Source organism: Mauremys mutica, chromosome 1, assembly GCF_020497125.1.
Source record: "Mauremys mutica isolate MM-2020 ecotype Southern chromosome 1, ASM2049712v1, whole genome shotgun sequence".
Taxonomy (NCBI): domain Eukaryota; kingdom Metazoa; phylum Chordata; order Testudines; family Geoemydidae; genus Mauremys; species Mauremys mutica.
In genome coordinates, this window is record NC_059072.1 from 62,134,421 (window position 1) to 62,146,269 (window position 11,849).

Genomic DNA, 11,849 nt, shown 5'->3' on the forward strand with positions numbered 1-11,849 from the left:
CCATTTTTGTTAAAATTACAACTGCCACCAGCTTCAGCATCTGAGAAATCCCAGCTTCAGGCTTCCTGGTTTATTGTTATCTACCAACACACGTACCATGCACTGTGTCTTTAACAAAGGTTTGAAAGAACAATTTCTTCTTGTGTCCCTAACCCTGCAGAAATTTACACACGAGTAGCTTTGCAGATATCATTTCCATCATAGAACAGACCTACTCAGAAAAATGATGACATTTTCTTTAAGGTAGAGACAAACTCCTCTCCAGTGAGAGTCGCCTTTAGGGCAGCAAGAGGATCATACAATGTCTTTCTGTGTAAGTCTTTACAGTCTGACTCCCCTCCTACCCCCCATTTTCAGAAGGTAAATGCAATAGTAAAAATAGACAGAAGACAAAATATTACCTTACAATACTGCACCTCTTAACATTTAAAGTATCTTTCATAACGCTCATTAAAGCCATGGGGAGTGCCACACTTAAATACTGATGCATCAAAATGACCATATGATTCATAGTAAATTTTCTATGTGAATATCAGTTTTATGTGCTGTGTAGTAATAGTGAAGAAGCTGCTGCAGGGCTTACAACCTGTCATTATCCAGTATGGATGGGAAATATTCTGTGTAGAGGTTTTAACATACTGCTCATATAAAAATCTGCATTATGTTTTTGTAGTTGATATATGAAGCCATATCACTCAGTGCCACGTTAGCTCCAGATTTCACTGCTTTGCTCTGAACACAGTCAGTGGGTAACTCTGGCAGGGGTGTACAGGTGCCCCTTGGAAGGGAACTCAGAGCCCCACTGTACCCCACCCTTTTGATTCTCCTAGGAGGAGGCTGCACAAAGGTGGGATGTGGCAAAGCTCGCTGCTTGGACCACCAAAGGATCTGCACACCCCATTGGTGTTCTGATGCATAATAAAGTACCAATTAGTATGATACATTTTGCCTGTAAAGACAATTGTCCTCAAATTATTTAAAGAATAAAATTCTCAAAGAGAAAGTCCACAGTCTCAAAAACAATCTGCATATGCAAACAAAAGCCATGGCATTTCAACTAATTCTGTCTTCAAGGATTATATATTCAGTGGGCCCGATTCTCCCTACTTACAGTGTTTTAACTCCATTGATATCATTGGAGTTACTCCTGACCTACACAGGTGTAAGCAAGTTTAGAATCAGGCCTAATATCTCTCTCTCCAGCTCTGACTGATGCCCCATGGGTATAGATCACCAATTAACGAATGTGCTTTGCAGAGGAATTTATTTTAAGTACAGGTGGTAAGTTCAGCGCTACCAACCAGCAGTGCAAGTTACCAGAGCAATCCAAGGAAATAAAAGTGTGCTAAAGACAGGTTTTACTGACACTATAGTTCTGTTCCCATTAGGGCTGTCGATTAATCACAGTTAACTCACACGATTAACTCAAAAATTAACTGCGATTAAAAAAAAATCATGATTAATCTCACTGTTTAATAAATTTCAATTTGTATTCTATTGTTTAATATTCTGGTAGATGTTCTTCTACATTTTCAAGCCTATTTCCAGTCTGAATTTGTTGAGTTCCACCTTCAGCCACTGGATCATGTTATACCTCTCTCTGCTAGACTGAAGAACCCATTATTTAATATTGTTTCCCAGGAAGGTATTTACAGATTAAGTAAATTACCCCTTAACCTTCTCATTGTTAAACTAAATAGATTGAGCTCCTTGAGTCTTATTCTTGTGGCTCTTCTCTGAACCATCTCCAATTTAACAACATCCTTCTTGAATTGAGGATACCATAACTAGACACAGTATTCCAACAGCGGCTGCACCAGTGCCAAATATAGAGGTGAAATTACCTCTACTCCCTGTTTATGCATCCAAAGACCAGGATAGCCCTTTTGGCCACATCAGACAGGGAGGTCATGTTCAGCTGATTATCCACCAGTACTCCCAAATGTTTTTCCAGAGATAAAGCTTCCCAGGATGGAGTTCCCCATTCTGTAAGTATGACGTCTGTTCTTTGTTCCTAGACTTATACATGTACATTAAGACCTTTAGCCACATTAAAAACACATATTGTTTGCTTGTGCCCATCTTACCAAGCAATCGAGATCTGTTTATGTCAGTATCCCGTCCTCTTCGTTATTTACCACTCCCCTAATTTTTTTTTGTCATCTACAAACTTTATCAGGGATGATTTTATGTTTTCTTCCAGGTCACTGATAAAAAATGTTAAATAGCACAGGGCCAAGACCTGATGCCTATAGAACCCCCCTAGAAACATACTCGCTCGGTGATGATTCCCCAATTACAATTACATTTTGAGACCCATCAGTTAGTCAACTTTTAATCCATTAATGTGTGCCAAGTTAATTTAATATCATTCAGTTTTTTAATCAAAATGTTGTGTGGGACCAAGTCAAATGATTTACAAAAGTCTAACCACTCTCCTTCATTTAAGATCGTTGTAAGAAGCCATTAAGTTCCTTTATGGAACCAGTAGTGGGCTCCATCTGAGGCACAAAAGCCTAAGCATACCAGTACAGTAGTTAGGAACTAGTGATATGGAGAGTTAAGACCACTGGCAATGGAAGTGTGAACTATTTACTGTGTTACCCCCTGTAATGCAACTCATAGCCCTATGTTATATATCCGTTATTGGACTTCGTCCATTGAATGGGACTGTATTTGCAATAAAGTGAATATTGATGTAACAGCATGCTTACATTGATCAGCACACTTAAAACTTTTTTAGCTATTTTAAAAATAGGCTTCTCTGCCCTCAGCTGAGGTTTGTAATGTGCATCTATAATTCCACATTTCCTCTTTCCTCCCTTTAGACAGCTCATTATATTTTCATGCTTTATCTATAGCCTTATGGGTATTAATAATGAAGTTTAACCTTGTGAAAGAGGGATTGTTTCTATTTCAAAGAAGAATGTGTTATGGAACCATTTGATGCAGCAACGATATTGTGTTTGTAATCTCTTTCATGTGTTGTGTGTGATTTATGCTGGAAATCACACAGAATACAAATGCAAATTAATCTAGTAGAATGGGCTTAGGAAGAATCATTTCTCTCGGTGAATCAGATGTAGTCATTTCCTTGCTACCTTGCAGTTGAAATCATTTTATGGACAATACAGCTAGGTGAATGATTCACAACAAATGTTTTATCTGACAAATTTAGCTTCTCTTGTAGAATTTTTGTGAGCAAAACATAATTTATCCAAATGTATTTGTTGTTTCAGTTCATTGGACAAGTTCATTTTGCAAATTGTCTTCCTGTGTGGACTGAACACCAACAGTTCTGAGATTCCAGTATTATCTGTTCAGGCTCTGTTGGTTGGTGTTATGTTCATGGAATACACAGAGAAATGTTAGAAAAAACCATCAAATACTCATGTTGGAAAGTTGCAAAGTACCATTATTTATACTTGGAATCCAGAATGATAATACACAGTAACCAGAGAGAGAGAGAGAGAGAGAGAGAGAGAGCAGGCTGCTCCCTAAGGCAGAGGGGGACAACTCATCCCACATAGTTCTAGGCTGTTTTTTTCCAGACTGACTTTGATTGAACACTTCCCTACAGAGCCCCTAGCCTGCAAGTTGGACCAGAAGCCCCCAGCCACCTCCACGCCATGGCCACAGTCTTTATGTGATAACTTGCAGTTCCAACATAGTCCTCAATACACCACAGTTGGTCAGACAAGTCACATGGTATTGTTTCTGTTCCCTGATTGGATGAATATGCACTTTCTATGCCAATACTTGCATGTGCATATTTAAAATTCAGTTTCAGTTCATATTTTTATCTGCAAATTTGAAATTCTCTTTCCACTAGAGCTGGTTAGGAATGGTCAAAGTGATTTTTCAACAGAAAATGCAGTTTTCTCAAAACTGATTTAGCAGAATTTTTTTCAGAAAAGTTTAAGTGAAATATCTTGCTTTGGGTTCAACCCAGATTTGGTTTGTTGCAGTGCCTCATGCCTCCATTCTCCTCTTTGGAGCTGCCTCCTTGGCCAGACTACATCTCCTATGATGCACCATGGTCTCTTCTCTGACTAAGCCATGTGACTCCCATAATACATACACAACTGCAGGTGTATCGAAACATTTGGACATTTCTAGATTGAAATTGTCTGCACTTTTCCTTCCATGAAAAAATTATATTTATGTTTCATCCTGACTGGGACAAAAACAAACACTGAACTATCAGAATTTCCTGCAGGACAGAGATTCTATCACTCAGCTCTACTTTCCAGATATTCCGGTGCCAGTAAAAATTGGAGTAAAAAATTAGTAAAAAGAGAAAAAAAGAGAGAACAAAAAAGGGGACAGAGCCTAGTCAAACAAGCTCACTTAAAAAATTGGCAGCTCTTGTTCTTCATTTCCAAGCTTTCTTGTGAGGTGTAACTTCCAAGCTGACACCAACCTTCTTCATATCCTCCTTTAGCAACTCATCATTTTCTAGGTCTTCCACATGGTCTTAGTCCTAGGACTACTAGATCTTGTACTTCTGACCAATATATCCCGTATCTCATCATTTCACATGACCCAGCCACCTCAGTTGATACTCCCTCAGCTCTTACATGATGGGGGCTACCTGCACCATGGCTTGTACAATTTCAATGTGTAATTGTTTTACCCTGAATCCACCTGAGCATTCTCATTTCAGCAGTGTGAAGTAGTTTTCCTTCTCTCTTTCATATTAGCCAGCATTCCGACCTGTATGTCATGACTGGCCTAATCATGGTCTTATACACTTTGCTCTTTTGTTTATTTGGCATATTCTTATTGCAGAAAATTCCCATCAACTCTCTGCATTTGCACCAAGCACTCTTCATGCAACTCCTAACATCCAGACTTCCCTCAGAACTCAATGCTGAATTGAGGTATTTGAATTGTTGCACAGACTAGCTTTATATCATCTAGTTTTACTGGCTTCTTGTTGTTCCGTTTCAAGAAGGCATCATATGTATTCAGTCTTTTGTTGGTTGATTTGTAAACCATTTTTTTCTACTGCAGCCCTCCATCATGCTACATCCCTTTCCAGTTTGTATTTATCTTTGCAACACAACATGTCATAAGTGACAAGCATGCCCCATGGAACCTCACCCCTAATCTCCTGCATCTAGATGTCCATTACAATCAGAAAAAGGAATGGGCTTAAAACTGATTCTGCCCTCATTATGAATGGCTCACTGTAGCCACAGCTGCTTCTCACTGTTGTGCTACCCTCATACAGATTCATGATTGTCTGAACATACATCTCCGGCTGATTGCATGACCACAGACACCACCGTGTCAATTCTCTCGGAACTCTGTTATAAGCCATGTGTCATCATGCAGGGTGTCCCCAGTGCACGCCCTTGCATCTGGACATGGTGCGTCTCAGGAGACCCGACTCCCTACAGCCTGGAGTACAATTAAATCCAAACAAGCTTCAGGTGTTAAGGCGCACCCTCCCTAGAGAGTCTAATTTATTTAACAGAAAGTTCTGCAGAAAGCACAAAGAAAATCTTTTGTCTCAGATTCCTCTCTGAGAGACTCAGTCTGTTTGCCCATACCTGAGTCAACCATTCACCTTCATCCAGGCTCTCCATCCTAAGATCATATCTTCCACTCAACTCACGTTCCCTACCCTAGGAGCACAGGTTCAGCTCAGTTCACACTAGAACAGCTCTCATTTGACTCTGGCTCCTTGCTCAGGGAGCACAGCTTCGATTTAGTTCACACTCACTACCCTGGGAGCACAGCTTCTGCCTAACTCAGGCTCTCTGGGAGCGCCCCTCCTCTGGAGTCTCCCTCAACTCAGCTATCAGAAGCTTTTTATTAGGCACAAGTGCTTCATTGTTTAATTAACTGTCTGCCATTTACCTAGGCAGTTAATTATACCCAGGAGGACCTGGGTTGGATCAATTCCCTTGCAGACCCTTTCAGACTCCATCAGAGGGCCAGCTACCCTATGACACCTTCTCTAAGTCCACAAACACTAACTGCAGTTCCTTGCATTTCTAACTGTACATCTTTTGCAATATTCTGGCTGCAAGTACTGCATCCATAGTTGACCTTTCTAGCATAAACCCGAATTGGTTGTCACTTACTTGGTGCTCCAGTTCCTCACAAAGTCTTTTCTTGATAATTCTTTCCAACAATTTCATTGTGTGATTCATTAACCTATTTCGTGCTAAGTCGTCATGGGTGGTGCATGAACCACCCCTTCTGGGAGGCTAGACCCCAGCACTTCCCCTTCTGCCCAAGGCCCTGCCCTGTCTGCCTCCCAGGGCTCTGGCAGGTGAGGGAACTCCTCCTCACCCATGGCTGGAGGAGCCCTGAATGAACTGCCCCAGTCTTCCCAAGCCCCAGGCTGCTGCCAGCCACTCCGGACTGGCCTGCCTGAGCACCGGCCCGACCTCCGGGCAGGCCCGAGCCCCGCCCGTGGCCACTGGCCAGCCTGAGCCACAGGGCAGCCAACCCCAAGCTCCAGGCCACTGGCCTGAGCTGAGCCCCTCACTGCCTTCAAGGGAGAGGAGAAATGAGGGCAGGGCCACAGCCTGGCTTAGGCCTTGGCCTATTATACTGGCTGCCCAGGTAAGTCATGGCATGTAAATTAGAAACCCAGGAGATGGAGGAGGCAGCAAAATGTGGTTAGCAAGCATGGAAAGAGGTATGCTCAGCATCACAAAGAGAAATAGGAAAAAACAAATGGAAAGGCGCAAACCAAGGAGAAAGATGTTTTTAAAAGTGTGAATAATCTACAATGGAGATGTGATACCTAGCTTCATAAGGAGAAACAACAGCTGATTATATTTAGACAGAAGACAGTAATCATATTGTGGGCACTACCATGGCAAACAGCAATGAAGATGGAAACATTAACTGATGATCTTTTATAGTCTGATCGCCTACTTGCTATAATTGCCCCAGAACAGGAATGACACAATAGAGAAGCCTTCATATTATGATAGACTGGATGCATTGACATCCAGAGGAAGACCAGGCATGATTGAGCTATGCAGTCTGATCACCTAGGCAAATCCTATGTAACACAGAAGGAATTCAGGAGTAGAAGACATGGGATATTACATTTATCCAATATTCCAATAAAAAGATGCATTTGGCTGAACAATAAGGTTGAGCAAATAATGATTAGTTGAATTCTCAGATGCTAAAGATGTTTCTGCTGCACAGCTTCTCTCCTCGTTCATTACTAATGATTAATGCCTCTCACCTATGGAATTCAGAAATGGTCCAGTGTTGTTGCTTGAGGCTCCAGGACTAAGCACCTATGAAGCAGGCTCTGTCTGTCCCTCACTACGACAACAGAGAAGCCCTGCAAGCATGTCATAGACAGCTCTTCAGGAGCCTCAGAGGGCAACCTATGCCCTGTGCTGTAAGCCCCTGATCCCTGTACTTCCAGAAGATGGGGTGTCAGGGTTCCCTCCCCACTCTGAACTCTGGGGTACAGATGTGGGGATCTGCATGAACCCCTCCCCCATGTTTATTTCTCCCAGCTTAGGTTTAAAACTTCCCCAAGGCACAAATTCCTTCCTTGCCCTTGGTATTGCTGCCACCACCAAGTGATTTAAACAAACATTTAGGAAGGGCCACTTGGAACCCTACCTCCCCCAAAATATCCCTCCAAGCCCTAAATCCCCTTTCCTGAGGAGGCTTGAGAATAATATCCTAACCAATTAGTTATAAAGTGAGCACAGATCAACCCCCCTGAGTCTTTAGGACACTGAAAAAAATCAGGTTTTTAAAAGAAGTTTATTTTTAAAAAAAGGATAAAAGAATCACCTTTGTAAAATCAGGATGGACGATAATTTACAGGGTAACAAAAAGATGCAAAACACAGAGAATTTCCCCTCTAGGCAAAACTTTAAATTTACAAAACGAGGGATAAACCTCCCTCTTAGCACAGGGAAAATTCACAAGCTAAAACAAAAGATAATCTAATGCATTTCCTTGCTATTACTATTTCTGTAATATTAGATGCTTAGTTCAGATATGGCTTAGGGAGGTGTATTTTCCCTGCCCTGATTTCTCACTGACCCAGAGAGAACAAAGAAACCCAAAACAAAAACCTTCCCCCACAGATTTGAAAGTATCTTCTCCCCTTATTGGTCCTTTTGGTCAGGTGCCAACCAGGTTAGCTGAGCTTCTTAACCCTTTACAGGTAAAGGAGGGATTAACCCTTTACAGGGTAAGGAGAGATTTTATGCTACCCTTAGCTGTATGTTTATGACATGGGGCTTGAGGAAGCAAGCCATGCCCCGCTGCCACTGGCTGTTGACCCTCACTCTACCAGGGAATGCAGCTTTGAGTTGGACAGGCATGTAGGCTCTCAACCCCCACCCAAAACCACAACTGCACTGTGGGAGGCTCAACCAGTAATGTGAGGATTTCCATGGAGAGGGGAACCCCTCACAGCCTGCTCAGGTGAGTCTTGCAAACTCCAGAGACTCCTGGTCCCCAAAAGGCAAAACCAAATGCATCCTTTGGAAGGCAGCAGTATGTATTGTTAAAAAAGCAAGTGGTGTAAAAATCAGGGTTTAAATCCTCTCTCCTTTGCCTTCCCACCCTGGGAGAGAGTTTCTGGGACTTTTCTCCTCACAGTGCTCTGTATCAGGCTCACTGCCCCTCCCCCACCCTGCAGCATGTCTGGCTATTCAGACAAGCCTGTCCCATTGTGAAGTCCTGTCTCAGACTGAAGTGTAATGGAAATTGTGCCTCTCTGGTTTTCAGCCCACAGATCCTCTCTCTGCCAGGGCAAGGGGCTCAGAGTCTGATGGGTGGGAACGGGTCTCCCTCTATGCCCTCCCCCGCTTCAGAGGCTGGCTCGACACTAAAGTGTAAGGAGCACTTCAAGCAGTCTGTGCCCAGAAGAGGCACATAAGGACTCCATTCCCCATGGAGCTGCACCATCATGGGATTACTGGGAGATAAGTGAGAAATCCCTTCCTGTGTTCAAAACAACTCCTGTTTTACTGAGTAAAGCCCTGAGTCCAGGTACTAGTTCTCTCCTAAATGACTCAGATAGGCACTAGCCAACCTGGGGGAATAGGCAGGCATCCTTTCTTGTTCCTACCTAGCAGACTATTCCCACAATAAAAATATTTTTGCCAGTTCCCCTAATTAGCTGGGATGTTCTGAGGCCAGGATGAACAGCATGCTAGCTCCCTCCTGTGAACAGCCAGTGGAAGTACTGCACACGTGCTACCAAAAAAAGAGTTAAATTAAAATGTTTATATAGATAGATATAACTAAAGGAATTTCAGACATTTTGGGAACATAATGTTGGTGTGGCAGTAGCATCACCAATGAAAGACAGTCACATCATCAGAAGGCAACTTCCTTTCAAAAGATCCTGACACACTACACAGAAATTTCAAAGCCTCAACTGTAGCTCTCAGACCAAATGTTTTTCCTGTGCTTAGTCAGGGAAATCTACTAGGAGGCAAGCAACCTGTCTCATTGACTAGGGGTATGTTCACTTGGAAAGTATCTCGGGTTCTATTTTTGTCAAATCCTTGGTGGGACTTATGACTAAATCAATGGCTTCTAAGTTGGTGGCTATAATTAAGCTGTGTTACACCCATGAATAGCAATCTTTCAACCTAAACAGATACCTTGGGTATCCAAATTTACAATTGAATAGCTGTCTGGGAAAATATTAGATACATTAATAGCTGAGACAGCAGAGAGGCCTCAATCCTAACTAGCAAAGCCCGCAGAGCAATCCATTGATCAACACCATCACCATAGGTATTCAAGAAGGGACTATTCCTCTAGCAGAGGAAAAAATCTGGAGCAGAAGCTCCCAAAAAACTTGGATATAAATTTTCTTCCAACATCAGTACAATTCTTAGAACGACAAAAACAAAATGGAACATTTGTGTAGAACTCACAAGATTCTTCTTTTTGATCCACCATCAGCACCCAAAAATGGCAGTTGTTAGTCACAGCAAGGCTCAGGTCACAAGATATGCATCTATACCCATTCATGGACAACATGCCAATCAGTGCCCAGTCCAGAAAAGCAGACCCACTCATACTTGCCAGCTGCTGGAAAGGATTCATTCCCACCAATTTAAAATCAAGAACCTTTAGAACACAATACATAGAAGTATACCCCTGGGTCAAAACAGATATAGCTCAGGTGGACATAATTTTACCACAATGGTAAAGATTTGCAAAGATCCCAAACTTCACTGTGTCAGCCATTTCCTAGCACTGATCATATATTGCCAGTTATCTCCAACAGATAGGTTTTCCATGCTGGTACCATGCATCAGTGAATCCTGAATGGGATTTCTCAAAATGCACCTCCACAAATACACCCATTCACTAGATACAAAGCAAAATTATGAGTAATTCCTAGATCACATATGAATGTTTCTCCATTGCCAAATAAAGTACAAACTACATACTGACAAAGCAATTTTTGCTTAGGGCCTCGCATATCCATTATGGAAGCAAGCCTTGCAGGGTGAGGACCTTACCTGGAAAGCAAGTTTCCAAAAGCTCAGAATACACATCCTTTTACTTCACTTTGACATCCCTATCAGTGGCATGTCTGAACAAAAACATATACAGACCTGGCCACATGGGTTCACACCAGTGTGCCACTGCGTCCAGTACCAACTGCTTTAGAAGAAGGTTCAAGACATCATGTAGTGGGAAGTTATGGTGCTTACAGGGGAAATTTCCTCCTACTTCCCACCAGAAGTTGACTCATGATTGATCATGAGTGCTTATATCCCTTCCAAAACTAGGGAGAAACCACAGGCCACAGCTTCTCTGTGTCAATGGAATGCATGTCCTAGACAGAGAAGAACCTGCTGTTTCAAAGATAGTTTAAATAAAGGATGCAGACAAGAGGAAAAGGAAGAGTTGAAATCCTCCTCCTAGTCCCCTGCTAGCTCAGAAGATAATTGACATTTGACAGGCAGCTGTGGAACCTTCACTGCACCTGCAAAAAAACCACCAGACCTTTTATTCATAGTTTCCAAGTTCAGAAGGGACCATTGTGATTGTTGCATCGCAGGAGCAGGAACGAAGTCCAAGCAGAGAGAGAGAGTGTGTGTGTATGCATCCATCTTTATTCATTCCCAGCATGCTCTTATATACAACATGATAAGCAATCACAATTGCTAATTAGTTAATTAAACCCACACAGCTGCAGCTGTAACTCATAGGGTAATTATCATTCTACACACCTGTCTACCTATTCACAATTAGCTGGCCAATGAGAACAAGCCCAAAGCCAGCCCTTCACACACAATTCTCAATCCAGAAGCCTTCAGCATCTCACATTCAATCCCACATCTCCCCCCTTTATTTACAATCAAAAGAAAAGGAAAAAGGAAAACAAGATAAAAACATTCACCAAACATTTTCAACTTATAACAGCATAACACCACAATCTATCTTAATCAAATATTATGTTATTCATAAAACATTTGCAACTCATAACAGCATAACATTATAACCTATCATAAACAAAAATTAAAACTTTATAAGATCAACCTATATGACCATTCAATCCTTAACATATAATTTCAAAAACATCAAACGAACAAAACAAAACACAATAAACAAATGATGTAACCTCTGCAGGAACCCCCCCCTTTTTTTTTTTTTTTTTTTTTGAATCATCCCTCAGCTGTCAGGTGATCAAACTGACACTGAGGGTGGTGGGGGGTCTTAAGGAAAAAAACATCAAACCACATGACAATACAACAACAATTCTGGCCAGAAAACAGACAACACAAAACATAACAAGGAACATAAAACATAAATCTTAGTTCTAAATAATAATTGCATGGTACCACACAGATTTTTTTTTCAAACAC